At 47.8% G+C, this 21,324-nt stretch overlaps 61 non-coding genes across 61 annotated transcripts; all 61 read left to right on the top strand.

The window, feature by feature from the left end:
• The first annotated feature begins 25 nt into the window (after window positions 1–25).
• LOC145082930 (5S ribosomal RNA) lies at window positions 26–144 on the top strand. Its single transcript, XR_013697428.1, has one exon. It is a non-coding gene; the product is annotated as a 5S ribosomal RNA (ribosomal RNA).
• A 232-nt stretch (window positions 145–376) lies between these two features.
• Window positions 377–495, top strand: LOC145083359 (5S ribosomal RNA). Its single transcript, XR_013697832.1, has one exon. It is a non-coding gene; the product is annotated as a 5S ribosomal RNA (ribosomal RNA).
• A 232-nt stretch (window positions 496–727) lies between these two features.
• Window positions 728–846, top strand: LOC145085565 (5S ribosomal RNA). Its single transcript, XR_013699962.1, has one exon. It is a non-coding gene; the product is annotated as a 5S ribosomal RNA (ribosomal RNA).
• A 233-nt stretch (window positions 847–1,079) lies between these two features.
• On the top strand, window positions 1,080–1,198 carry LOC145080596 (5S ribosomal RNA). Its single transcript, XR_013695197.1, has one exon. It is a non-coding gene; the product is annotated as a 5S ribosomal RNA (ribosomal RNA).
• Window positions 1,199–1,430: 232 nt separating this feature from the next.
• Window positions 1,431–1,549, top strand: LOC145084464 (5S ribosomal RNA). Its single transcript, XR_013698906.1, has one exon. It is a non-coding gene; the product is annotated as a 5S ribosomal RNA (ribosomal RNA).
• A 232-nt stretch (window positions 1,550–1,781) lies between these two features.
• LOC145080595 (5S ribosomal RNA) lies at window positions 1,782–1,900 on the top strand. Its single transcript, XR_013695196.1, has one exon. It is a non-coding gene; the product is annotated as a 5S ribosomal RNA (ribosomal RNA).
• Window positions 1,901–2,132: 232 nt separating this feature from the next.
• LOC145085658 (5S ribosomal RNA) lies at window positions 2,133–2,251 on the top strand. Its single transcript, XR_013700050.1, has one exon. It is a non-coding gene; the product is annotated as a 5S ribosomal RNA (ribosomal RNA).
• A 232-nt stretch (window positions 2,252–2,483) lies between these two features.
• LOC145080594 (5S ribosomal RNA) lies at window positions 2,484–2,602 on the top strand. Its single transcript, XR_013695195.1, has one exon. It is a non-coding gene; the product is annotated as a 5S ribosomal RNA (ribosomal RNA).
• A 232-nt stretch (window positions 2,603–2,834) lies between these two features.
• LOC145082929 (5S ribosomal RNA) lies at window positions 2,835–2,953 on the top strand. The gene has a single exon (XR_013697427.1). It is a non-coding gene; the product is annotated as a 5S ribosomal RNA (ribosomal RNA).
• A 232-nt stretch (window positions 2,954–3,185) lies between these two features.
• Window positions 3,186–3,304, top strand: LOC145073582 (5S ribosomal RNA). The gene has a single exon (XR_013691439.1). It is a non-coding gene; the product is annotated as a 5S ribosomal RNA (ribosomal RNA).
• A 233-nt stretch (window positions 3,305–3,537) lies between these two features.
• LOC145080593 (5S ribosomal RNA) lies at window positions 3,538–3,656 on the top strand. The gene has a single exon (XR_013695194.1). It is a non-coding gene; the product is annotated as a 5S ribosomal RNA (ribosomal RNA).
• A 232-nt stretch (window positions 3,657–3,888) lies between these two features.
• LOC145083866 (5S ribosomal RNA) lies at window positions 3,889–4,007 on the top strand. The gene has a single exon (XR_013698324.1). It is a non-coding gene; the product is annotated as a 5S ribosomal RNA (ribosomal RNA).
• Window positions 4,008–4,239: 232 nt separating this feature from the next.
• Window positions 4,240–4,358, top strand: LOC145080592 (5S ribosomal RNA). Its single transcript, XR_013695193.1, has one exon. It is a non-coding gene; the product is annotated as a 5S ribosomal RNA (ribosomal RNA).
• Window positions 4,359–4,590: 232 nt separating this feature from the next.
• Window positions 4,591–4,709, top strand: LOC145082928 (5S ribosomal RNA). Its single transcript, XR_013697426.1, has one exon. It is a non-coding gene; the product is annotated as a 5S ribosomal RNA (ribosomal RNA).
• A 232-nt stretch (window positions 4,710–4,941) lies between these two features.
• On the top strand, window positions 4,942–5,060 carry LOC145085564 (5S ribosomal RNA). The gene has a single exon (XR_013699961.1). It is a non-coding gene; the product is annotated as a 5S ribosomal RNA (ribosomal RNA).
• A 233-nt stretch (window positions 5,061–5,293) lies between these two features.
• Window positions 5,294–5,412, top strand: LOC145082925 (5S ribosomal RNA). Its single transcript, XR_013697424.1, has one exon. It is a non-coding gene; the product is annotated as a 5S ribosomal RNA (ribosomal RNA).
• Window positions 5,413–5,643: 231 nt separating this feature from the next.
• LOC145083309 (5S ribosomal RNA) lies at window positions 5,644–5,762 on the top strand. The gene has a single exon (XR_013697785.1). It is a non-coding gene; the product is annotated as a 5S ribosomal RNA (ribosomal RNA).
• A 232-nt stretch (window positions 5,763–5,994) lies between these two features.
• Window positions 5,995–6,113, top strand: LOC145082924 (5S ribosomal RNA). Its single transcript, XR_013697423.1, has one exon. It is a non-coding gene; the product is annotated as a 5S ribosomal RNA (ribosomal RNA).
• Window positions 6,114–6,345: 232 nt separating this feature from the next.
• On the top strand, window positions 6,346–6,464 carry LOC145083084 (5S ribosomal RNA). The gene has a single exon (XR_013697573.1). It is a non-coding gene; the product is annotated as a 5S ribosomal RNA (ribosomal RNA).
• Window positions 6,465–6,695: 231 nt separating this feature from the next.
• LOC145080591 (5S ribosomal RNA) lies at window positions 6,696–6,814 on the top strand. The gene has a single exon (XR_013695192.1). It is a non-coding gene; the product is annotated as a 5S ribosomal RNA (ribosomal RNA).
• Window positions 6,815–7,046: 232 nt separating this feature from the next.
• On the top strand, window positions 7,047–7,165 carry LOC145085563 (5S ribosomal RNA). Its single transcript, XR_013699960.1, has one exon. It is a non-coding gene; the product is annotated as a 5S ribosomal RNA (ribosomal RNA).
• Window positions 7,166–7,396: 231 nt separating this feature from the next.
• LOC145082923 (5S ribosomal RNA) lies at window positions 7,397–7,515 on the top strand. The gene has a single exon (XR_013697422.1). It is a non-coding gene; the product is annotated as a 5S ribosomal RNA (ribosomal RNA).
• Window positions 7,516–7,747: 232 nt separating this feature from the next.
• Window positions 7,748–7,866, top strand: LOC145080590 (5S ribosomal RNA). Its single transcript, XR_013695191.1, has one exon. It is a non-coding gene; the product is annotated as a 5S ribosomal RNA (ribosomal RNA).
• Window positions 7,867–8,098: 232 nt separating this feature from the next.
• Window positions 8,099–8,217, top strand: LOC145082922 (5S ribosomal RNA). The gene has a single exon (XR_013697421.1). It is a non-coding gene; the product is annotated as a 5S ribosomal RNA (ribosomal RNA).
• Window positions 8,218–8,449: 232 nt separating this feature from the next.
• On the top strand, window positions 8,450–8,568 carry LOC145082921 (5S ribosomal RNA). The gene has a single exon (XR_013697420.1). It is a non-coding gene; the product is annotated as a 5S ribosomal RNA (ribosomal RNA).
• A 232-nt stretch (window positions 8,569–8,800) lies between these two features.
• Window positions 8,801–8,919, top strand: LOC145080589 (5S ribosomal RNA). The gene has a single exon (XR_013695190.1). It is a non-coding gene; the product is annotated as a 5S ribosomal RNA (ribosomal RNA).
• A 233-nt stretch (window positions 8,920–9,152) lies between these two features.
• On the top strand, window positions 9,153–9,271 carry LOC145082919 (5S ribosomal RNA). Its single transcript, XR_013697417.1, has one exon. It is a non-coding gene; the product is annotated as a 5S ribosomal RNA (ribosomal RNA).
• A 232-nt stretch (window positions 9,272–9,503) lies between these two features.
• On the top strand, window positions 9,504–9,622 carry LOC145080587 (5S ribosomal RNA). Its single transcript, XR_013695188.1, has one exon. It is a non-coding gene; the product is annotated as a 5S ribosomal RNA (ribosomal RNA).
• A 232-nt stretch (window positions 9,623–9,854) lies between these two features.
• LOC145082918 (5S ribosomal RNA) lies at window positions 9,855–9,973 on the top strand. The gene has a single exon (XR_013697416.1). It is a non-coding gene; the product is annotated as a 5S ribosomal RNA (ribosomal RNA).
• Window positions 9,974–10,205: 232 nt separating this feature from the next.
• On the top strand, window positions 10,206–10,324 carry LOC145082917 (5S ribosomal RNA). The gene has a single exon (XR_013697415.1). It is a non-coding gene; the product is annotated as a 5S ribosomal RNA (ribosomal RNA).
• Window positions 10,325–10,556: 232 nt separating this feature from the next.
• On the top strand, window positions 10,557–10,675 carry LOC145082916 (5S ribosomal RNA). Its single transcript, XR_013697414.1, has one exon. It is a non-coding gene; the product is annotated as a 5S ribosomal RNA (ribosomal RNA).
• A 232-nt stretch (window positions 10,676–10,907) lies between these two features.
• On the top strand, window positions 10,908–11,026 carry LOC145080586 (5S ribosomal RNA). The gene has a single exon (XR_013695187.1). It is a non-coding gene; the product is annotated as a 5S ribosomal RNA (ribosomal RNA).
• A 233-nt stretch (window positions 11,027–11,259) lies between these two features.
• On the top strand, window positions 11,260–11,378 carry LOC145082915 (5S ribosomal RNA). Its single transcript, XR_013697412.1, has one exon. It is a non-coding gene; the product is annotated as a 5S ribosomal RNA (ribosomal RNA).
• Window positions 11,379–11,610: 232 nt separating this feature from the next.
• On the top strand, window positions 11,611–11,729 carry LOC145080585 (5S ribosomal RNA). The gene has a single exon (XR_013695186.1). It is a non-coding gene; the product is annotated as a 5S ribosomal RNA (ribosomal RNA).
• A 232-nt stretch (window positions 11,730–11,961) lies between these two features.
• LOC145082914 (5S ribosomal RNA) lies at window positions 11,962–12,080 on the top strand. The gene has a single exon (XR_013697411.1). It is a non-coding gene; the product is annotated as a 5S ribosomal RNA (ribosomal RNA).
• Window positions 12,081–12,312: 232 nt separating this feature from the next.
• Window positions 12,313–12,431, top strand: LOC145082913 (5S ribosomal RNA). The gene has a single exon (XR_013697410.1). It is a non-coding gene; the product is annotated as a 5S ribosomal RNA (ribosomal RNA).
• A 232-nt stretch (window positions 12,432–12,663) lies between these two features.
• Window positions 12,664–12,782, top strand: LOC145080584 (5S ribosomal RNA). The gene has a single exon (XR_013695185.1). It is a non-coding gene; the product is annotated as a 5S ribosomal RNA (ribosomal RNA).
• Window positions 12,783–13,015: 233 nt separating this feature from the next.
• On the top strand, window positions 13,016–13,134 carry LOC145082912 (5S ribosomal RNA). The gene has a single exon (XR_013697409.1). It is a non-coding gene; the product is annotated as a 5S ribosomal RNA (ribosomal RNA).
• A 232-nt stretch (window positions 13,135–13,366) lies between these two features.
• LOC145080583 (5S ribosomal RNA) lies at window positions 13,367–13,485 on the top strand. Its single transcript, XR_013695184.1, has one exon. It is a non-coding gene; the product is annotated as a 5S ribosomal RNA (ribosomal RNA).
• Window positions 13,486–13,718: 233 nt separating this feature from the next.
• LOC145083454 (5S ribosomal RNA) lies at window positions 13,719–13,837 on the top strand. Its single transcript, XR_013697929.1, has one exon. It is a non-coding gene; the product is annotated as a 5S ribosomal RNA (ribosomal RNA).
• A 232-nt stretch (window positions 13,838–14,069) lies between these two features.
• LOC145080582 (5S ribosomal RNA) lies at window positions 14,070–14,188 on the top strand. Its single transcript, XR_013695183.1, has one exon. It is a non-coding gene; the product is annotated as a 5S ribosomal RNA (ribosomal RNA).
• A 232-nt stretch (window positions 14,189–14,420) lies between these two features.
• Window positions 14,421–14,539, top strand: LOC145082911 (5S ribosomal RNA). Its single transcript, XR_013697408.1, has one exon. It is a non-coding gene; the product is annotated as a 5S ribosomal RNA (ribosomal RNA).
• Window positions 14,540–14,771: 232 nt separating this feature from the next.
• Window positions 14,772–14,890, top strand: LOC145082909 (5S ribosomal RNA). Its single transcript, XR_013697407.1, has one exon. It is a non-coding gene; the product is annotated as a 5S ribosomal RNA (ribosomal RNA).
• A 232-nt stretch (window positions 14,891–15,122) lies between these two features.
• On the top strand, window positions 15,123–15,241 carry LOC145080581 (5S ribosomal RNA). The gene has a single exon (XR_013695182.1). It is a non-coding gene; the product is annotated as a 5S ribosomal RNA (ribosomal RNA).
• Window positions 15,242–15,474: 233 nt separating this feature from the next.
• Window positions 15,475–15,593, top strand: LOC145082907 (5S ribosomal RNA). Its single transcript, XR_013697405.1, has one exon. It is a non-coding gene; the product is annotated as a 5S ribosomal RNA (ribosomal RNA).
• A 232-nt stretch (window positions 15,594–15,825) lies between these two features.
• LOC145080580 (5S ribosomal RNA) lies at window positions 15,826–15,944 on the top strand. Its single transcript, XR_013695181.1, has one exon. It is a non-coding gene; the product is annotated as a 5S ribosomal RNA (ribosomal RNA).
• Window positions 15,945–16,176: 232 nt separating this feature from the next.
• LOC145073177 (5S ribosomal RNA) lies at window positions 16,177–16,295 on the top strand. The gene has a single exon (XR_013691278.1). It is a non-coding gene; the product is annotated as a 5S ribosomal RNA (ribosomal RNA).
• A 232-nt stretch (window positions 16,296–16,527) lies between these two features.
• Window positions 16,528–16,646, top strand: LOC145085138 (5S ribosomal RNA). Its single transcript, XR_013699551.1, has one exon. It is a non-coding gene; the product is annotated as a 5S ribosomal RNA (ribosomal RNA).
• Window positions 16,647–16,878: 232 nt separating this feature from the next.
• Window positions 16,879–16,997, top strand: LOC145080579 (5S ribosomal RNA). The gene has a single exon (XR_013695180.1). It is a non-coding gene; the product is annotated as a 5S ribosomal RNA (ribosomal RNA).
• A 232-nt stretch (window positions 16,998–17,229) lies between these two features.
• Window positions 17,230–17,348, top strand: LOC145085456 (5S ribosomal RNA). Its single transcript, XR_013699854.1, has one exon. It is a non-coding gene; the product is annotated as a 5S ribosomal RNA (ribosomal RNA).
• A 232-nt stretch (window positions 17,349–17,580) lies between these two features.
• On the top strand, window positions 17,581–17,699 carry LOC145085562 (5S ribosomal RNA). The gene has a single exon (XR_013699959.1). It is a non-coding gene; the product is annotated as a 5S ribosomal RNA (ribosomal RNA).
• A 232-nt stretch (window positions 17,700–17,931) lies between these two features.
• On the top strand, window positions 17,932–18,050 carry LOC145080578 (5S ribosomal RNA). Its single transcript, XR_013695179.1, has one exon. It is a non-coding gene; the product is annotated as a 5S ribosomal RNA (ribosomal RNA).
• Window positions 18,051–18,282: 232 nt separating this feature from the next.
• LOC145085137 (5S ribosomal RNA) lies at window positions 18,283–18,401 on the top strand. The gene has a single exon (XR_013699550.1). It is a non-coding gene; the product is annotated as a 5S ribosomal RNA (ribosomal RNA).
• Window positions 18,402–18,633: 232 nt separating this feature from the next.
• LOC145080576 (5S ribosomal RNA) lies at window positions 18,634–18,752 on the top strand. The gene has a single exon (XR_013695177.1). It is a non-coding gene; the product is annotated as a 5S ribosomal RNA (ribosomal RNA).
• A 232-nt stretch (window positions 18,753–18,984) lies between these two features.
• Window positions 18,985–19,103, top strand: LOC145085560 (5S ribosomal RNA). Its single transcript, XR_013699957.1, has one exon. It is a non-coding gene; the product is annotated as a 5S ribosomal RNA (ribosomal RNA).
• Window positions 19,104–19,336: 233 nt separating this feature from the next.
• On the top strand, window positions 19,337–19,455 carry LOC145082906 (5S ribosomal RNA). Its single transcript, XR_013697404.1, has one exon. It is a non-coding gene; the product is annotated as a 5S ribosomal RNA (ribosomal RNA).
• Window positions 19,456–19,687: 232 nt separating this feature from the next.
• Window positions 19,688–19,806, top strand: LOC145080575 (5S ribosomal RNA). The gene has a single exon (XR_013695176.1). It is a non-coding gene; the product is annotated as a 5S ribosomal RNA (ribosomal RNA).
• Window positions 19,807–20,039: 233 nt separating this feature from the next.
• Window positions 20,040–20,158, top strand: LOC145082905 (5S ribosomal RNA). The gene has a single exon (XR_013697403.1). It is a non-coding gene; the product is annotated as a 5S ribosomal RNA (ribosomal RNA).
• Window positions 20,159–20,390: 232 nt separating this feature from the next.
• On the top strand, window positions 20,391–20,509 carry LOC145080573 (5S ribosomal RNA). The gene has a single exon (XR_013695175.1). It is a non-coding gene; the product is annotated as a 5S ribosomal RNA (ribosomal RNA).
• A 232-nt stretch (window positions 20,510–20,741) lies between these two features.
• Window positions 20,742–20,860, top strand: LOC145076161 (5S ribosomal RNA). Its single transcript, XR_013692616.1, has one exon. It is a non-coding gene; the product is annotated as a 5S ribosomal RNA (ribosomal RNA).
• A 233-nt stretch (window positions 20,861–21,093) lies between these two features.
• On the top strand, window positions 21,094–21,212 carry LOC145085136 (5S ribosomal RNA). The gene has a single exon (XR_013699549.1). It is a non-coding gene; the product is annotated as a 5S ribosomal RNA (ribosomal RNA).
• Window positions 21,213–21,324: the final 112 nt, after the last annotated feature.

Here is a 21,324-nt window from a genome sequence, read left to right as displayed (position 1 = left end):
AAACATTAAACATGGATAGTATTTCGGGTGCGATCATACCAGCACTAATGCACCGGATCCCATCAGAACTCCGCAGTTAAGCGTGCTTGGGCGAGAGTAGTACTAGGATGGGTGACCCCCTGGGAAGTCCTCGTGTTGCACCCTCCTTTTTCGTTGTCCGTTTGCGTTTTTTTAGATTTTACGTGCGGTTTTTTTTGCTTTTTTTCCTTTCTTTCTTGCTATTTCTATGCTCGGGTGCCCTCCGGTTCATGGTTGATGCTTTTCGTATTTTTGGAACGGAGCCGATCGGTCACGTGGGTCCCACGCCCCGCGTACCAAAACAAAGGAGGTTCTGCGTCTTGTAACACATAAAAACATTAAACATGGATAGTATTTCGGGTGCGATCATACCAGCACTAATGCACCGGATCCCATCAGAACTCCGCAGTTAAGCGTGCTTGGGCGAGAGTAGTACTAGGATGGGTGACCCACTGGGAAGTCCTCGTGTTGCACCCCCCTTTTTCGTTGTCCGTTTGCGTTTTTTTAGATTTTACGTGCGGTTTTTTTTGCTTTTTTTCCTTTCTTTCTTGCTATTTCTATGCTCGGGTGCCCTCCGGTTCATGGTTGATGCTTTTCGTATTTTTGGAACGGAGCCGATCGGTCACGTGGGTCCCACGTCCCGCGTACCAAAACAAAGGAGGTTCTGCGTCTTGTAACACATAAAAACAATAAACATGGATAGTATTTCGGGTGCGATCATACATGCACTAATGCACCGGATCCCATCAGAACTCCGCAGTTAAGCGTGCTTGGGCGAAAGTAGTACTAGGATGGGTGACCCCCTGGGAAGTCCTCGTGTTGCACCCTCCTTTTTCGTTGTCCGTTTGCGTTTTTTTAGATTTTACGTGCGGTTTTTTTTTTCTTTTTTTCCTTTCTTTCTTGCTACTTCTATGCTCGGGTGCCCTCCGGTTCATGGTTGATGCTTTTCGTATTTTTGGAACGGAGCCGATCGGTCACGTGGGTCCCACGCCCCGCGTACCAAAACAAAGGAGGTTCTGCGTCTTGTAACACATAAAAACATTAAACATGGATAGTATTTCGGGTGCGATCATACCAGCACTAATGCACCGGATCCCATCAGAACTCCGCAGTTAAGCGTGCTTGGGCGAGAGTAGTACTAGGATGGGTGACCCCCTGGGAAGTCCTCGTGTTGCACCCCCCTTTTTCGTTGTCCGTTTGCGTTTTTTTAGATTTTACGTGCGGTTTTTTTTGCTTTTTTTCCTTTCTTTCTTGCTATTTCTATGCTCGGGTGCCCTCCGGTTCATGGTTGATGCTTTTCGTATTTTTGGAACGGAGCCGATCGGTCACGTGGGTCCCACGCCCCGCGTACCAAAACAAAGGAGGTTCTGCGTCTTGTAACACATAAAAACAATAAACATGGATAGTATTTCGGGTGCGATCATACCAGCACTAATGCACCGGATCCCATCAGAACTCTGCAGTTAAGCGTGCTTGGGCGAGAGTAGTACTAGGATGGGTGACCCCATGGGAAGTCCTCGTGTTGCACCCTCCTTTTTCGTTGTCCGTTTGCGTTTTTTTAGATTTTACGTGCGGTTTTTTTTGCTTTTTTTCCTTTCTTTCTTGCTATTTCTATGCTCGGGTGCCCTCCGGTTCATGGTTGATGCTTTTCGTATTTTTGGAACGGAGCCGATCGGTCACGTGGGTCCCACGCCCCGCGTACCAAAACAAAGGAGGTTCTGCGTCTTGTAACACATAAAAACAATAAACATGGATAGTATTTCGGGTGCGATCATACCAGCACTAATGCACCGGATCCCATCAGAACTCCGCAGTTAAGCGTGCTTGGGCGAGAGTAGTACTAGGATGGGTGACCCCCTGGGAAGTCCTCGTGTTGCACCCCCCTTTTTCGTTGTCCGTTTGCGTTTTTTTAGATTTTACGTGCGGTTTTTTTTGCTTTTTTTCCTTTCTTTCTTGCTATTTCTATGCTGGGGTGCCCTCCGGTTCATGGTTGATGCTTTTCGTATTTTTGGAACGGAGCCGATCGGTCACGTGGGTCCCACGCCCCGCGTACCAAAACAAAGGAGGTTCTGCGTCTTGTAACACATAAAAACAATAAACATGGATAGTATTTCGGGTGCGATCATACATGCACTAATGCACCGGATCCCATCAGAACTCCGCAGTTAAGCGTGCTTGGGCGAAAGTAGTACTAGGATGGGTGACCCCCTGGGAAGTCCTCGTGTTGCACCCACCTTTTTCGTTGTCCGTTTGCGTTTTTTTAGATTTTACGTGCGGTTTTTTTTGCTTTTTTTCCTTTCTTTCTTGCTATTTCTATGCTCGGGTGCCCTCCGGTTCATGGTTGATGCTTTTCGTATTTTTGGAACGGAGCCGATCGGTCACGTGGGTCCCACGCCCCGCGTACCAAAACAAAGGAGGTTCTGCGTCTTGTAACACATAAAAACATTAAACATGGATAGTATTTCGGGTGCGATCATACCAGCACTAATGCACCGGATCCCATCAGAACTCCGCAGTTAAGCGTGCTTGGGCGAGAGTAGTACTAGGATGGGTGACCCCCTGGGAAGTCCTCGTGTTGCACCCCCCTTTTTCGTTGTCCGTTTGCGTTTTTTTAGATTTTACGTGCGGTTTTTTTTGCTTTTTTTCCTTTCTTTCTTGCTATTTCTATGCTGGGGTGCCCTCCGGTTCATGGTTGATGCTTTTCGTATTTTTGGAACGGAGCCGATCGGTCACGTGGGTCCCACGCCCCGCGTACCAAAACAAAGGAGGTTCTGCGTCTTGTAACACATAAAAACAATAAACATGGATAGTATTTCGGGTGCGATCATACCAGCACTAATGCACCGGATCCCATCAGAACTCCGCAGTTAAGCGTGCTTGGGCGAGAGTAGTACTAGGATGGGTGACCCCCTGGGAAGTCCTCGTGTTGCACCCTCCTTTTTCGTTGTCCGTTTGCGTTTTTTTAGATTTTACGTGCGGTTTTTTTTGCTTTTTTTCCTTTCTTTCTTGCTATTTCTATGCTCGGGTGCCCTCCGGTTCATGGTTGATGCTTTTCGTATTTTTGGAACGGAGCCGATCGGTCACGTGGGTCCCACGCCCCGCGTACCAAAACAAAGGAGGTTCTGCGTCTTGTAACACATAAAAACAATAAACATGGATAGTATTTCGGGTGCGATCATACATGCACTAATGCACCAGATCCCATCAGAACTCCGCAGTTAAGCGTGCTTGGGCGAAAGTAGTACTAGGATGGGTGACCCCCTGGGAAGTCCTCGTGTTGCACCCTCCTTTTTCGTTGTCCGTTTGCGTTTTTTTAGATTTTACGTGCGGTTTTTTTTTTCTTTTTTTCCTTTCTTTCTTGCTATTTCTATGCTCGGGTGCCCTCCGGTTCATGGTTGATGCTTTTCGTATTTTTGGAACGGAGCCGATCGGTCACGTGGGTCCCACGCCCCGCGTACCAAAACAAAGGAGGTTCTGCGTCTTGTAACACATAAAAACATTAAACATGGATAGTATTTCGGGTGCGATCATACCAGCACTAATGCACCGGATCCCATCAGAACTCCGCAGTTAAGCGTGCTTGGGCGAGAGTAGTACTAGGATGGGTGACCCCCTGGGAAGTCCTCGTGTTGCACCCCCCTTTTTCGTTGTCCGTTTGCGTTTTTTTAGATTTTACGTGCGGTTTTTTTTGCTTTTTTTCCTTTCTTTCTTGCTATTTCTATGCTCGGGTGCCCTCCGGTTCATGGTTGATGCTTTTCGTATTTTTGGAACGGAGCCGATCGGTCACGTGGGTCCCACGCCCCGCGTACCAAAACAAAGGAGGTTCTGCGTCTTGTAACACATAAAAACAATAAACATGGATAGTATTTCGGGTGCGATCATACCAGCACTAATGCACCGGATCCCATCAGAACTCTGCAGTTAAGCGTGCTTGGGCGAGAGTAGTACTAGGATGGGTGACCCCCTGGGAAGTCCTCGTGTTGCACCCTCCTTTTTCGTTGTCCGTTTGCGTTTTTTTAGATTTTACGTGCGGTTTTTTTTGCTTTTTTTCCTTTCTTTCTTGCTATTTCTATGCTCGGGTGCCCTCCGGTTCATGGTTGATGCTTTTCGTATTTTTGGAACGGAGCCGATCGGTCACGTGGGTCCCACGCCCCGCGTACCAAAACAAAGGAGGTTCTGCGTCTTGTAACACATAAAAACAATAAACATGGATAGTATTTCGGGTGCGATCATACCAGCACTAATGCACCGGATCCCATCAGAACTCCGCAGTTAAGCGTGCTTGGGCGAGAGTAGTACTAGGATGGGTGACCCCCTGGGAAGTCCTCGTGTTGCACCCCCCTTTTTCGTTGTCCGTTTGCGTTTTTTTAGATTTTACGTGCGGTTTTTTTTGCTTTTTTTCCTTTCTTTCTTGCTATTTCTATGCTGGGGTGCCCTCCGGTTCATGGTTGATGCTTTTCGTATTTTTGGAACGGAGCCGATCGGTCACGTGGGTCCCACGCCCCGCGTACCAAAACAAAGGAGGTTCTGCGTCTTGTAACACATAAAAACAATAAACATGGATAGTATTTCGGGTGCGATCATACCAGCACTAATGCACCGGATCCCATCAGAACTCCGCAGTTAAGCGTGCTTGGGCGAGAGTAGTACTAGGATGGGTGACCCCCTGGGAAGTCCTCGTGTTGCACCCTCCTTTTTCGTTGTCCGTTTGCGTTTTTTTAGATTTTACGTGCGGTTTTTTTTGCTTTTTTTCCTTTCTTTCTTGCTATTTCTATGCTCGGGTGCCCTCCGGTTCATGGTTGATGCTTTTCGTATTTTTGGAACGGAGCCGATCGGTCACGTGGGTCCCACGCCCCGCGTACCAAAACAAAGGAGGTTCTGCGTCTTGTAACACATAAAAACAATAAACATGGATAGTATTTCGGGTGCGATCATACATGCACTAATGCACCGGATCCCATCAGAACTCCGCAGTTAAGCGTGCTTGGGCGAAAGTAGTACTAGGATGGGTGACCCCCTGGGAAGTCCTCGTGTTGCACCCTCCTTTTTCGTTGTCCGTTTGCGTTTTTTTAGATTTTACGTGCGGTTTTTTTTTTCTTTTTTTCCTTTCTTTCTTGCTATTTCTATGCTCGGGTGCCCTCCGGTTCATGGTTGATGCTTTTCGTATTTTTGGAACGGAGCCGATCGGTCACGTGGGTCCCACGCCCCGCGTACCAAAACAAAGGAGGTTCTGCGTCTTGTAACACATAAAAACATTAAACATGGATAGTATTTCGGGTGCGATCATACCAGCACTAATGCACCGGATCCCATCAGAACTCCGCAGTTAAGCGTGCTTGGGCGAGAGTAGTACTAGGATGGGTGACCCCCTGGGAAGTCCTCGTGTTGCACCCTCCTTTTTCGTTGTCCGTTTGCGTTTTTTTAGATTTTACGTGCGGTTTTTTTGCTTTTTTTCCTTTCTTTCTTGCTATTTCTATGCTCGGGTGCCCTCCGGTTCATGGTTGATGCTTTTCGTATTTTTGGAACGGAGCCGATCGGTCACGTGGGTCCCACGCCCCGCGTACCAAAACAAAGGAGGTTCTGCGTCTTGTAACACATAAAAACAATAAACATGGATAGTATTTCGGGTGCGATCATACCAGCACTAATGCACCGGATCCCATCAGAACTCCGCAGTTAAACGTGCTTGGGCGAGAGTAGTACTAGGATGGGTGACCCCCTGGGAAGTCCTCGTGTTGCACCCTCCTTTTTCGTTGTCCGTTTGCGTTTTTTTAGATTTTACGTGCGGTTTTTTTTGCTTTTTTTCCTTTCTTTCTTGCTATTTCTATGCTCGGGTGCCCTCCGGTTCATGGTTGATGCTTTTCGTATTTTTGGAACGGAGCCGATCGGTCACGTGGGTCCCACGCCCCGCGTACCAAAACAAAGGAGGTTCTGCGTCTTGTAACACATAAAAACAATAAACATGGATAGTATTTCGGGTGCGATCATACCAGCACTAATGCACCGGATCCCATCAGAACTCCGCAGTTAAGCGTGCTTGGGCGAGAGTAGTACTAGGATGGGTGACCCCCTGGGAAGTCCTCGTGTTGCACCCTCCTTTTTCGTTGTCCGTTTGCGTTTTTTTAGATTTTACGTGCGGTTTTTTTTGCTTTTTTTCCTTTCTTTCTTGCTATTTCTATGCTCGGGTGCCCTCCGGTTCATGGTTGATGCTTTTCGTATTTTTGGAACGGAGCCGATCGGTCACGTGGGTCCCACGCCGCGCGTACCAAAACAAAGGAGGTTCTGCGTCTTGTAACACATAAAAACATTAAACATGGATAGTATTTCGGGTGCGATCATACCAGCACTAATGCACCGGATCCCATCAGAACTCCGCAGTTAAGCGTGCTTGGGCGAGAGTAGTACTAGGATGGGTGACCCCTTGGGAAGTCCTCGTGTTGCACCCCCTTTTTCGTTGTCCGTTTGCGTTTTTTTAGATTTTACGTGCGGTTTTTTTTGCTTTTTTTCCTTTCTTTCTTGCTATTTCTATGCTGGGGTGCCCTCCGGTTCATGGTTGATGCTTTTCGTATTTTTGGAACGGAGCCGATCGGTCACGTGGGTCCCACGCCCCGCGTACCAAAACAAAGGAGGTTCTGCGTCTTGTAACACATAAAAACAATAAACATGGATAGTATTTCGGGTGCGATCATACCAGCACTAATGCACCGGATCCCATCAGAACTCCGCAGTTAAGCGTGCTTGGGCGAGAGTAGTACTAGGATGGGTGACCCCCTGGGAAGTCCTCGTGTTGCACCCCCCTTTTTCGTTGTCCGTTTGCGTTTTTTTAGATTTTACGTGCGGTTTTTTTTGCTTTTTTTCCTTTCTTTCTTGCTATTTCTATGCTGGGGTGCCCTCCGGTTCATGGTTGATGCTTTTCGTATTTTTGGAACGGAGCCGATCGGTCACGTGGGTCCCACGCCCCGCGTACCAAAACAAAGGAGGTTCTGCGTCTTGTAACACATAAAAACAATAAACATGGATAGTATTTCGGGTGCGATCATACATGCACTAATGCACCGGATCCCATCAGAACTCCGCAGTTAAGCGTGCTTGGGCGAAAGTAGTACTAGGATGGGTGACCCCCTGGGAAGTCCTCGTGTTGCACCCTCCTTTTTCGTTGTCCGTTTGCGTTTTTTTAGATTTTACGTGCGGTTTTTTTGCTTTTTTTCCTTTCTTTCTTGCTATTTCTATGCTGGGGTGCCCTCCGGTTCATGGTTGATGCTTTTCGTATTTTTGGAACGGAGCCGATCGGTCACGTGGGTCCCACGCCCCGCGTACCAAAACAAAGGAGGTTCTGCGTCTTGTAACACATAAAAACAATAAACATGGATAGTATTTCGGGTGCGATCATACCAGCACTAATGCACCGGATCCCATCAGAACTCCGCAGTTAAGCGTGCTTGGGCGAGAGTAGTACTAGGATGGGTGACCCCCTGGGAAGTCCTCGTGTTGCACCCTCCTTTTTCGTTGTCCGTTTGCGTTTTTTTAGATTTTACGTGCGGTTTTTTTTGCTTTTTTTCCTTTCTTTCTTGCTATTTCTATGCTCGGGTGCCCTCCGGTTCATGGTTGATGCTTTTCGTATTTTCGGAACGGAGCCGATCGGTCACGTGGGTCCCACGCCCCGCGTACCAAAACAAAGGAGGTTCTGCGTCTTGTAACACATAAAAACATTAAACATGGATAGTATTTCGGGTGCGATCATACCAGCACTAATGCACCGGATCCCATCAGAACTCCGCAGTTAAGCGTGCTTGGGCGAGAGTAGTACTAGGATGGGTGACCCCCTGGGAAGTCCTCGTGTTGCACCCCCCTTTTTCGTTGTCCGTTTGCGTTTTTTTAGATTTTACGTGCGGTTTTTTTTGCTTTTTTTCCTTTCTTTCTTGCTATTTCTATGCTGGGGTGCCCTCCGGTTCATGGTTGATGATTTTCGTATTTTTGGAACGGAGCCGATCGGTCACGTGGGTCCCACGCCCCGCGTACCAAAACAAAGGAGGTTCTGCGTCTTGTAACACATAAAAACAATAAACATGGATAGTATTTCGGGTGCGATCATACCAGCACTAATGCACCGGATCCCATCAGAACTCCGCAGTTAAGCGTGCTTGGGCGAGAGTAGTACTAGGATGGGTGACCCCCTGGGAAGTCCTCGTGTTGCACCCTCCTTTTTCGTTGTCCGTTTGCGTTTTTTTAGATTTTACGTGCGGTTTTTTTTGCTTTTTTTCCTTTCTTTCTTGCTATTTCTATGCTCGGGTGCCCTCCGGTTCATGGTTGATGCTTTTCGTATTTTTGGAACGGAGCCGATCGGTCACGTGGGTCCCACGCCCCGCGTACCAAAACAAAGGAGGTTCTGCGTCTTGTAACACATAAAAACAATAAACATGGATAGTATTTCGGGTGCGATCATACCAGCACTAATGCACCGGATCCCATCAGAACTCCGCAGTTAAGCGTGCTTGGGCGAGAGTAGTACTAGGATGGGTGACCCCCTGGGAAGTCCTCGTGTTGCACCCTCCTTTTTCGTTGTCCGTTTGCGTTTTTTTAGATTTTACGTGCGGTTTTTTTTGCTTTTTTTCCTTTCTTTCTTGCTATTTCTATGCTCGGGTGCCCTCCGGTTCATGGTTGATGCTTTTCGTATTTTTGGAACGGAGCCGATCGGTCACGTGGGTCCCACGCCCCGCGTACCAAAACAAAGGAGGTTCTGCGTCTTGTAACACATAAAAACATTAAACATGGATAGTATTTCGGGTGCGATCATACCAGCACTAATGCACCGGATCCCATCAGAACTCCGCAGTTAAGCGTGCTTGGGCGAGAGTAGTACTAGGATGGGTGACCCCCTGGGAAGTCCTCGTGTTGCACCCCCCCTTTTTCGTTGTCCGTTTGCGTTTTTTTAGATTTTACGTGCGGTTTTTTTTGCTTTTTTTCCTTTCTTTCTTGCTATTTCTATGCTGGGGTGCCCTCCGGTTCATGGTTGATGCTTTTCGTATTTTTGGAACGGAGCCGATCGGTCACGTGGGTCCCACGCCCCGCGTACCAAAACAAAGGAGGTTCTGCGTCTTGTAACACATAAAAACAATAAACATGGATAGTATTTCGGGTGCGATCATACCAGCACTAATGCACCGGATCCCATCAGAACTCCGCAGTTAAGCGTGCTTGGGCGAGAGTAGTACTAGGATGGGTGACCCCCTGGGAAGTCCTCGTGTTGCACCCTCCTTTTTCGTTGTCCGTTTGCGTTTTTTTAGATTTTACGTGCGGTTTTTTTTGCTTTTTTTCCTTTCTTTCTTGCTATTTCTATGCTCGGGTGCCCTCCGGTTCATGGTTGATGCTTTTCGTATTTTCGGAACGGAGCCGATCGGTCACGTGGGTCCCACGCCCCGCGTACCAAAACAAAGGAGGTTCTGCGTCTTGTAACACATAAAAACATTAAACATGGATAGTATTTCGGGTGCGATCATACCAGCACTAATGCACCGGATCCCATCAGAACTCCGCAGTTAAGCGTGCTTGGGCGAGAGTAGTACTAGGATGGGTGACCCCCTGGGAAGTCCTCGTGTTGCACCCCCCTTTTTCGTTGTCCGTTTGCGTTTTTTTAGATTTTACGTGCGGTTTTTTTTGCTTTTTTTCCTTTCTTTCTTGCTATTTCTATGCTGGGGTGCCCTCCGGTTCATGGTTGATGATTTTCGTATTTTTGGAACGGAGCCGATCGGTCACGTGGGCCCCACGCCCCGCGTACCAAAACAAAGGAGGTTCTGCGTCTTGTAACACATAAAAACAATAAACATGGATAGTATTTCGGGTGCGATCATACCAGCACTAATGCACCGGATCCCATCAGAACTCCGCAGTTAAGCGTGCTTGGGCGAGAGTAGTACTAGGATGGGTGACCCCCTGGGAAGTCCTCGTGTTGCACCCTCCTTTTTCGTTGTCCGTTTGCGTTTTTTTAGATTTTACGTGCGGTTTTTTTTGCTTTTTTTCCTTTCTTTCTTGCTATTTCTATGCTCGGGTGCCCTCCGGTTCATGGTTGATGCTTTTCGTATTTTTGGAACGGAGCCGATCGGTCACGTGGGTCCCACGCCCCGCGTACCAAAACAAAGGAGGTTCTGCGTCTTGTAACACATAAAAACAATAAACATGGATAGTATTTCGGGTGCGATCATACCAGCACTAATGCACCGGATCCCATCAGAACTCCGCAGTTAAGCGTGCTTGGGCGAGAGTAGTACTAGGATGGGTGACCCCCTGGGAAGTCCTCGTGTTGCACCCTCCTTTTTCGTTGTCCGTTTGCGTTTTTTTAGATTTTACGTGCGGTTTTTTTTGCTTTTTTTCCTTTCTTTCTTGCTATTTCTATGCTCGGGTGCCCTCCGGTTCATGGTTGATGCTTTTCGTATTTTTGGAACGGAGCCGATCGGTCACGTGGGTCCCACGCCCCGCGTACCAAAACAAAGGAGGTTCTGCGTCTTGTAACACATAAAAACAATAAACATGGATAGTATTTCGGGTGCGATCATACCAGCACTAATGCACCGGATCCCATCAGAACTCCGCAGTTAAGCGTGCTTGGGCGAGAGTAGTACTAGGATGGGTGACCCCCTGGGAAGTCCTCGTGTTGCACCCTCCTTTTTCGTTGTCCGTTTGCGTTTTTTTAGATTTTACGTGCGGTTTTTTTTGCTTTTTTTCCTTTCTTTCTTGCTATTTCTATGCTCGGGTGCCCTCCGGTTCATGGTTGATGCTTTTCGTATTTTTGGAACGGAGCCGATCGGTCACGTGGGTCCCACGCCCCGCGTACCAAAACAAAGGAGGTTCTGCGTCTTGTAACACATAAAAACATTAAACATGGATAGTATTTCGGGTGCGATCATACCAGCACTAATGCACCGGATCCCATCAGAACTCCGCAGTTAAGCGTGCTTGGGCGAGAGTAGTACTAGGATGGGTGACCCCCTGGGAAGTCCTCGTGTTGCACCCCCCCTTTTTCGTTGTCCGTTTGCGTTTTTTTAGATTTTACGTGCGGTTTTTTTTGCTTTTTTTCCTTTCTTTCTTGCTATTTCTATGCTGGGGTGCCCTCCGGTTCATGGTTGATGCTTTTCGTATTTTTGGAACGGAGCCGATCGGTCACGTGGGTCCCACGCCCCGCGTACCAAAACAAAGGAGGTTCTGCGTCTTGTAACACATAAAAACAATAAACATGGATAGTATTTCGGGTGCGATCATACCAGCACTAATGCACCGGATCCCATCAGAACTCCGCAGTTAAGCGTGCTTGGGCGAGAGTAGTACTAGGATGGGTGACCCCCTGGGAAGTCCTCGTGTTGCACCCTCCTTTTTCGTTGTCCGTTTGCGTTTTTTTAGATTTTACGTGCGGTTTTTTTTGCTTTTTTTCCTTTCTTTCTTGCTATTTCTATGCTCGGGTGCCCTCCGGTTCATGGTTGATGCTTTTCGTATTTTTGGAACGGAGCCGATCGGTCACGTGGGTCCCACGCCCCGCGTACCAAAACAAAGGAGGTTCTGCGTCTTGTAACACATAAAAACATTAAACATGGATAGTATTTCGGGTGCGATCATACCAGCACTAATGCACCGGATCCCATCAGAACTCCGCAGTTAAGCGTGCTTGGGCGAGAGTAGTACTAGGATGGGTGACCCCCTGGGAAGTCCTCGTGTTGCACCCCCCTTTTTCGTTGTCCGTTTGCGTTTTTTTAGATTTTACGTGCGGTTTTTTTTGCTTTTTTTCCTTTCTTTCTTGCTATTTCTATGCTGGGGTGCCCTCCGGTTCATGGTTGATGATTTTCGTATTTTTGGAACGGAGCCGATCGGTCACGTGGGTCCCACGCCCCGCGTACCAAAACAAAGGAGGTTCTGCGTCTTGTAACACATAAAAACAATAAACATGGATAGTATTTCGGGTGCGATCATACCAGCACTAATGCACCGGATCCCATCAGAACTCCGCAGTTAAGCGTGCTTGGGCGAGAGTAGTACTAGGATGGGTGACCCCCTGGGAAGTCCTCGTGTTGCACCCTCCTTTTTCGTTGTCCGTTTGCGTTTTTTTAGATTTTACGTGCGGTTTTTTTTGCTTTTTTTCCTTTCTTTCTTGCTATTTCTATGCTCGGGTGCCCTCCGGTTCATGGTTGATGCTTTTCGTATTTTTGGAACGGAGCCGATCGGTCACGTGGGTCCCACGCCCCGCGTACCAAAACAAAGGAGGTTCTGCGTCTTGTAACACATAAAAACAATAAACATGGATAGTATTTCGGGTGCGATCATACCAGCACTAATGCACCGGATCCCATCAGAACTCCGCAGTTAAGCGTGCTTGGGCGAGAGTAGTACTAGGATGGGTGACCCCCTGGGAAGTCCTCGTGTTGCACCCTCCTTTTTCGTTGTCCGTTTGCGTTTTTTTAGATTTTACGTGCGGTTTTTTTTGCTTTTTTTCCTTTCTTTCTTGCTATTTCTATGCTCGGGTGCCCTCCGGTTCATGGTTGATGCTTTTCGTATTTTTGGAACGGAGCCGATCGGTCACGTGGGTCCCACGCCCCGCGTACCAAAACAAAGGAGGTTCTGCGTCTTGTAACACATAAAAACATTAAACATGGATAGTATTTCGGGTGCGATCATACCAGCACTAATGCACCGGATCCCATCAGAACTCCGCAGTTAAGCGTGCTTGGGCGAGAGTAGTACTAGGATGGGTGACCCCCTGGGAAGTCCTCGTGTTGCACCCCCCCTTTTTCGTTGTCCGTTTGCGTTTTTTTAGATTTTACGTGCGGTTTTTTTTGCTTTTTTTCCTTTCTTTCTTGCTATTTCTATGCTGGGGTGCCCTCCGGTTCATGGTTGATGCTTTTCGTATTTTTGGAACGGAGCCGATCGGTCACGTGGGTCCCACGCCCCGCGTACCAAAACAAAGGAGGTTCTGCGTCTTGTAACACATAAAAACAATAAACATGGATAGTATTTCGGGTGCGATCATACCAGCACTAATGCACCGGATCCCATCAGAACTCCGCAGTTAAGCGTGCTTGGGCGAGAGTAGTACTAGGATGGGTGACCCCCTGGGAAGTCCTCGTGTTGCACCCTCCTTTTTCGTTGTCCGTTTGCGTTTTTTTAGATTTTACGTGCGGTTTTTTTTGCTTTTTTTCCTTTCTTTCTTGCTATTTCTATGCTCGGGTGCCCTCCGGTTCATGGTTGATGCTTTTCGTATTTTTGGAACGGAGCCGATCGGTCACGTGGGTCCCACGCCCCGCGTACCAAAACAAAGGAGGTTCTGCGTCTTGTAACACATAAAAACATTAAACATGGATAGTATTTCGGGTGCGATCATACCAGCACTAATGCACCGGATCCCATCAGAACTCCGCAGTTAAGCGTGCTTGGGCGAGAGTAGTACTAGGATGGGTGACCCCCTGGGAAGTCCTCGTGTTGCACCCCCCCTTTTTCGTTGTCCGTTTGCGTTTTTTTAGATTTTACGTGCGGTTTTTTTTGCTTTTTTTCCTTTCTTTCTTGCTATTTCTATGCTGGGGTGCCCTCCGGTTCATGGTTGATGCTTTTCGTATTTTTGGAACGGAGCCGATCGGTCACGTGGGTCCCACGCCCCGCGTACCAAAACAAAGGAGGTTCTGCGTCTTGTAACACATAAAAACAATAAACATGGATAGTATTTCGTGTGCGATCATACCAGCACTAATGCACCGGATCCCATCAGAACTCCGCAGTTAAGCGTGCTTGGGCGAGAGTAGTACTAGGATGGGTGACCCCCTGGGAAGTCCTCGTGTTGCACCCTCCTTTTTCGTTGTCCGTTTGCGTTTTTTTAGATTTTACGTGCGGTTTTTTTTGCTTTTTTTCCTTTCTTTCTTGCTATTTCTATGCTCGGGTGCCCTCCGGTTCATGGTTGATGCTTTTCGTATTTTTGGAACGGAGCCGATCGGTCACGTGGGTCCCACGCCCCGCGTACCAAAACAAAGGAGGTTCTGCGTCTTGTAACACATAAAAACATTAAACATGGATAGTATTTCGGGTGCGATCATACCAGCACTAATGCACCGGATCCCATCAGAACTCCGCAGTTAAGCGTGCTTGGGCGAGAGTAGTACTAGGATGGGTGACCCCCTGGGAAGTCCTCGTGTTGCACCCCCCTTTTTCGTTGTCCGTTTGCGTTTTTTTAGATTTTACGTGCGGTTTTTTTTGCTTTTTTTCCTTTCTTTCTTGCTATTTCTATGCTGGGGTGCCCTCCGGTTCATGGTTGATGATTTTCGTATTTTTGGAACGGAGCCGATCGGTCACGTGGGTCCCACGCCCCGCGTACCAAAACAAAGGAGGTTCTGCGTCTTGTAACACATAAAAACAATAAACATGGATAGTATTTCGGGTGCGATCATACCAGCACTAATGCACCGGATCCCATCAGAACTCCGCAGTTAAGCGTGCTTGGGCGAGAGTAGTACTAGGATGGGTGACCCCCTGGGAAGTCCTCGTGTTGCACCCTCCTTTTTCGTTGTCCGTTTGCGTTTTTTTAGATTTTACGTGCGGTTTTTTTTGCTTTTTTTCCTTTCTTTCTTGCTATTTCTATGCTCGGGTGCCCTCCGGTTCATGGTTGATGCTTTTCGTATTTTTGGAACGGAGCCGATCGGTCACGTGGGTCCCACGCCCCGCGTACCAAAACAAAGGAGGTTCTGCGTCTTGTAACACATAAAAACAATAAACATGGATAGTATTTCGGGTGCGATCATACCAGCACTAATGCACCGGATCCCATCAGAACTCCGCAGTTAAGCGTGCTTGGGCGAGAGTAGTACTAGGATGGGTGACCCCCTGGGAAGTCCTCGTGTTGCACCCTCCTTTTTCGTTGTCCGTTTGCGTTTTTTTAGATTTTACGTGCGGTTTTTTTTGCTTTTTTTCCTTTCTTTCTTGCTATTTCTATGCTCGGGTGCCCTCCGGTTCATGGTTGATGCTTTTCGTATTTTTGGAACGGAGCCGATCGGTCACGTGGGTCCCACGCCCCGCGTACCAAAACAAAGGAGGTTCTGCGTCTTGTAACACATAAAAACATTAAACATGGATAGTATTTCGGGTGCGATCATACCAGCACTAATGCACCGGATCCCATCAGAACTCCGCAGTTAAGCGTGCTTGGGCGAGAGTAGTACTAGGATGGGTGACCCCCTGGGAAGTCCTCGTGTTGCACCCCCCCTTTTTCGTTGTCCGTTTGCGTTTTTTTAGATTTTACGTGCGGTTTTTTTTGCTTTTTTTCCTTTCTTTCTTGCTATTTCTATGCTGGGGTGCCCTCCGGTTCATGGTTGATGCTTTTCGTATTTTTGGAACGGAGCCGATCGGTCACGTGGGTCCCACGCCCCGCGTACCAAAACAAAGGAGGTTCTGCGTCTTGTAACACATAAAAACAATAAACATGGATAGTATTTCGGGTGCGATCATACCAGCACTAATGCACCGGATCCCATCAGAACTCCGCAGTTAAGCGTGCTTGGGCGAGAGTAGTACTAGGATGGGTGACCCCCTGGGAAGTCCTCGTGTTGCACCCTCCTTTTTCGTTGTCCGTTTGCGTTTTTTTAGATTTTACGTGCGGTTTTTTTTGCTTTTTTTCCTTTCTTTCTTGCTATTTCTATGCTCGGGTGCCCTCCGGTTCATGGTTGATGCTTTTCGTATTTTTGGAACGGAGCCGATCGGTCACGTGGGTCCCACGCCCCGCGTACCAAAACAAAGGAGGTTCTGCGTCTTGTAACACATAAAAACATTAAACATGGATAGTATTTCGGGTGCGATCATACCAGCACTAATGCACCGGATCCCATCAGAACTCCGCAGTTAAGCGTGCTTGGGCGAGAGTAGTACTAGGATGGGTGACCCCCTGGGAAGTCCTCGTGTTGCACCCCCCTTTTTCGTTGTCCGTTTGCGTTTTTTTAGATTTTACGTGCGGTTTTTTTTGCTTTTTTTCCTTTCTTTCTTGCTATTTCTATGCTCGGGTGCCCTCCGGTTCATGGTTGATGCTTTTCGTATTTTTGGAACGGAGCCGATCGGTCACGTGGGTCCCACGCCCCGCGTACCAAAACAAAGGAGGTTCTGCGTCTTGTAACACATAAAAACAATAAACATGGATAGTATTTCGGGTGCGATCATACATGCACTAATGCACCGGATCCCATCAGACCTCCGCAGTTAAGCGTGCTTGGGCGAAAGTAGTACTAGGATGGGTGACCCCCTGGGAAGTCCTCGTGTTGCACCCTCCTTTTTCGTTGTCCGTTTGCGTTTTTTAGATTTTACGTGCGGTTTTTTTTTTCTTTTTTTCCTTTCTTTCTTGCTATTTCTATGCTCGGGTGCCCTCCGGTTCATGGTTGATGCTTTTCGTATTTTTGGAACGGAGCCGATCGGTCACGTGGGTCCCACGCCCCGCGTACCAAAACAAAGGAGGTTCTGCGTCTTGTAACACATAAAAACAATAAACATGGATAGTATTTCGGGTGCGATCATACCAGCACTAATGCACCGCATCCCATCAGAACTCCGCAGTTAAGCGTGCTTGGGCGAGAGTAGTACTAGGATGGGTGACCCCCTGGGAAGTCCTCGTGTTGCACCCTCCTTTTTCGTTGTCCGTTTGCGTTTTTTTAGATTTTACGTGCGGTTTTTTTTGCTTTTTTTCCTTTCTTTCTTGCTATTTCTATGCTCGGGTGCCCTCCGGTTCATGGTTGATGCTTTTCGTATTTTTGGAACGGAGCCGATCGGTCACGTGGGTCCCACGCCCCGCGTACCAAAACAAAGGAGGTTCTGCGTCTTGTAACACATAAAAACATTAAACATGGATAGTATTTCGGGTGCGATCATACCAGCACTAATGCACCGGATCCCATCAGAACTCCGCAGTTAAGCGTGCTTGGGCGAGAGTAGTACTAGGATGGGTGACCCCCTGGGAAGTCCTCGTGTTGCACCCCCCTTTTTCGTTGTCCGTTTGCGTTTTTTTAGATTTTACGTGCGGTTTGTTTTGCTTTTTTTCCTTTCTTTCTTGCTATTTCTATGCTGGGGTGCCCTCCGGTTCATGGTTGATGCTTTTCGTATTTTTGGAACGGAGCCGATCGGTCACGTGGGTCCCACGCCCCGCGTACCAAAACAAAGGAGGTTCTGCGTCTTGTAACACATAAAAACAATAAACATGGATAGTATTTCGGGTGCGATCATACCAGCACTAATGCACCGCATCCCATCAGAACTCTGCAGTTAAGCGTGCTTGGGCGAGAGTAGTACTAGGATGGGTGACCCCCTGGGAAGTCCTCGTGTTGCACCCTCCTTTTTCGTTGTCCGTTTGCGTTTTTTTAGATTTTACGTGCGGTTTTTTTTGCTTTTTTTCCTTTCTTTCTTGCTATTTCTATGCTGGGGTGCCCTCCGGTTCATGGTTGATGCTTTTCGTATTTTTGGAACGGAGCCGATCGGTCACGTGGGTCCCACGCCCCGCGTACCAAAACAAAGGAGGTTCTGCGTCTTGGAACACATAAAAACAATAAACATGGATAGTATTTCGGGTGCGATCATACATGCACTAATGCACCGGATCCCATCAGAACTCCGCAGTTAAGCGTGCTTGGGCGAAAGTAGTACTAGGATGGGTGACCCCCTGGGAAGTCCTCGTGTTGCACCCTCCTTTTTCGTTGTCCGTTTGCGTTTTTTTAGATTTTACGTGCGGTTTTTTTTGCTTTTTTTCCTTTCTTTCTTGCTATTTCTATGCTCGGGTGCCCTCCGGTTCATGGTTGATGCTTTTCGTATTTTTGGAACGGAGCCGATCGGTCACGTGGGTCCCACGCCCCGCGTACCAAAACAAAGGAGGTTCTGCGTCTTGTAACACATAAAAACATTAAACATGGATAGTATTTCGGGTGCGATCATACCAGCACTAATGCACCGGATCCCATCAGAACTCCGCAGTTAAGCGTGCTTGGGCGAGAGTAGTACTAGGATGGGTGACCCCCTGGGAAGTCCTCGTGTTGCACCCCCCTTTTTCGTTGTCCGTTTGCGTTTTTTTAGATTTTACGTGCGGTTTTTTTTGCTTTTTTTCCTTTCTTTCTTGCTATTTCTATGCTGGGGTGCCCTCCGGTTCATGGTTGATGCTTTTCGTATTTTTGGAACGGAGCCGATCGGTCACGTGGGTCCCACGCCCCGCGTACCAAAACAAAGGAGGTTCTGCGTCTTGTAACACATAAAAACAATAAACATGGATAGTATTTCGGGTGCGATCATACCAGCACTAATGCACCGCATCCCATCAGAACTCCGCAGTTAAGCGTGCTTGGGCGAGAGTAGTACTAGGATGGGTGACCCCCTGGGAAGTCCTCGTGTTGCACCCTCCTTTTTCGTTGTCCGTTTGCGTTTTTTTAGATTTTACGTGCGGTTTTTTTTGCTTTTTTTCCTTTCTTTCTTGCTATTTCTATGCTCGGGTGCCCTCCGGTTCATGGTTGATGCTTTTCGTATTTTTGGAACGGAGCCGATCGGTCACGTGGGTCCCACGCCCCGCGTACCAAAACAAAGGAGGTTCTGCGTCTTGTAACACATAAAAACAATAAACATGGATAGTATTTCGGGTGCGATCATACCAGCACTAATGCACCGGATCCCATCAGAACTCCGCAGTTAAGCGTGCTTGGGCGAGAGTAGTACTAGGATGGGTGACCCCCTGGGAAGTCCTCGTGTTGCACCCCCCTTTTTCGTTGTCCGTTTGCGTTTTTTTAGATTTTACGTGCGGTTTTTTTTGCTTTTTTTCCTTTCTTTCTTGCTATTTCTATGCTCGGGTGCCCTCCGGTTCATGGTTGATGCTTTTCGTATTTTTGGAACGGAGCCGATCGGTCACGTGGGTCCCACGCCCCGCGTACCAAAACAAAGGAGGTTCTGCGTCTTGTAACACATAAAAACAATAAACATGGATAGTATTTCGGGTGCGATCATACATGCACTAATGCACCGGATCCCATCAGAACTCCGCAGTTAAGCGTGCTTGGGCGAAAGTAGTACTAGGATGGGTGACCCCCTGGGAAGTCCTCGTGTTGCACCCTCCTTTTTCGTTGTCCGTTTGCGTTTTTTTAGATTTTACGTGCGGTTTTTTTTTTCTTTTTTTCCTTTCTTTCTTGCTATTTCTATGCTCGGGTGCCCTCCGGTTCATGGTTGATGCTTTTCGTATTTTTGGAACGGAGCCGATCGGTCACGTGGGTCCCACGCCCCGCGTACCAAAACAAAGGAGGTTCTGCGTCTTGTAACACATAAAAACAATAAACATGGATAGTATTTCGGGTGCGATCATACCAGCACTAATGCACCGGATCCCATCAGAACTCCGCAGTTAAGCGTGCTTGGGCGAGAGTAGTACTAGGATGGGTGACCCCCTGGGAAGTCCTCGTGTTGCACCCTCCTTTTTCGTTGTCCGTTTGCGTTTTTTTAGATTTTACGTGCGGTTTTTTTTGCTTTTTTTCCTTTCTTTCTTGCTATTTCTATGCTCGGGTGCCCTCCGGTTCATGGTTGATGCTTTTCGTATTTTTGGAACGGAGCCGATCGGTCACGTGGGTCCCACGCCCCGCGTACCAAAACAAAGGAGGTTCTGCGTCTTGTAACACATAAAAACATTAAACATGGATAGTATTTCGGGTGCGATCATACCAGCACTAATGCACCGGATCCCATCAGAACTCCGCAGTTAAGCGTGCTTGGGCGAGAGTAGTACTAGGATGGGTGACCCCCTGGGAAGTCCTCGTGTTGCACCCCCCCTTTTTCGTTGTCCGTTTGCGTTTTTTTAGATTTTACGTGCGGTTTTTTTTGCTTTTTTTCCTTTCTTTCTTGCTATTTCTATGCTGGGGTGCCCTCCGGTTCATGGTTGATGCTTTTCGTATTTTTGGAACGGAGCCGATCGGTCACGTGGGTCCCACGCCCCGCGTACCAAAACAAAGGAGGTTCTGCGTCTTGTAACACATAAAAACAATAAACATGGATAGTATTTCGGGTGCGATCATACCAGCACTAATGCACCGGATCCCATCAGAACTCCGCAGTTAAGCGTGCTTGGGCGAGAGTAGTACTAGGATGGGTGACCCCCTGGGAAGTCCTCGTGTTGCACCCTCCTTTTTCGTTGTCCGTTTGCGTTTTTTTAGATTTTACGTGCGGTTTTTTTTGCTTTTTTTCCTTTCTTTCTTGCTATTTCTATGCTCGGGTGCCCTCCGGTTCATGGTTGATGCTTTTCGTATTTTTGGAACGGAGCCGATCGGTCACGTGGGTCCCACGCCCCGCGTACCAAAACAAAGGAGGTTCTGCGTCTTGTAACACATAAAAACATTAAACATGGATAGTATTTCGGGTGCGATCATACCAGCACTAATGCACCGGATCCCATCAGAACTCCGCAGTTAAGCGTGCTTGGGCGAGAGTAGTACTAGGATGGGTGACCCCCTGGGAAGTCCTCGTGTTGCACCCCCCTTTTTCGTTGTCCGTTTGCGTTTTTTTAGATTTTACGTGCGGTTTTTTTTGCTTTTTTTCCTTTCTTTCTTGCTATTTCTATGCTCGGGTGCCCTCCGGTTCATGGTTGATGCTTTTCGTATTTTTGGAACGGAGCCGATCGGTCACGTGGGTCCCACGCCCCGCGTACCAAAACAAAGGAGGTTCTGCGTCTTGTAACACATAAAAACAATAAACATGGATAGTATTTCGGGTGCGATCATACATGCACTAATGCACCGGATCCCATCAGAACTCCGCAGTTAAGCGTGCTTGGGCGAAAGTAGCACTAGGATGGGTGACCCCCTGGGAAGTCCTCGTGTTGCACCCTCCTTTTTCGTTGTCCGTTTGCGTTTTTTTAGATTTTACGTGCGGTTTTTTTTTTCTTTTTTTCCTTTCTTTCTTGCTATTTCTATGCTCGGGTGCCCTCCGGTTCATGGTTGATGCTTTTCGTATTTTTGGAACGGAGCCGATCGGTCACGTGGGTCCCACGCCCCGCGTACCAAAACAAAGGAGGTTCTGCGTCTTGTAACACATAAAAACAATAAACATGGATAGTATTTCGGGTGCGATCATACCAGCACTAATGCACCGCATCCCATCAGAACTCCGCAGTTAAGCGTGCTTGGGCGAGAGTAGTACTAGGATGGGTGACCCCCTGGGAAGTCCTCGTGTTGCACCCTCCTTTTTCGTTGTCCGTTTGCGTTTTTTTAGATTTTACGTGCGGTTTTTTTTGCTTTTTTTCCTTTCTTTCTTGCTATTTCTATGCTCGGGTGCCCTCCGGTTCATGGTTGA

The sequence above is a fragment of the Lactuca serriola genome, chromosome 1 (genome assembly GCF_051521515.1).
Source record: "Lactuca serriola cultivar US96UC23 chromosome 1, Lser_US96UC23_V15, whole genome shotgun sequence".
Lineage (NCBI taxonomy): Eukaryota > Viridiplantae > Streptophyta > Magnoliopsida > Asterales > Asteraceae > Lactuca > Lactuca serriola.
This window is presented reverse-complemented; position numbering and strand designations above follow the sequence as displayed.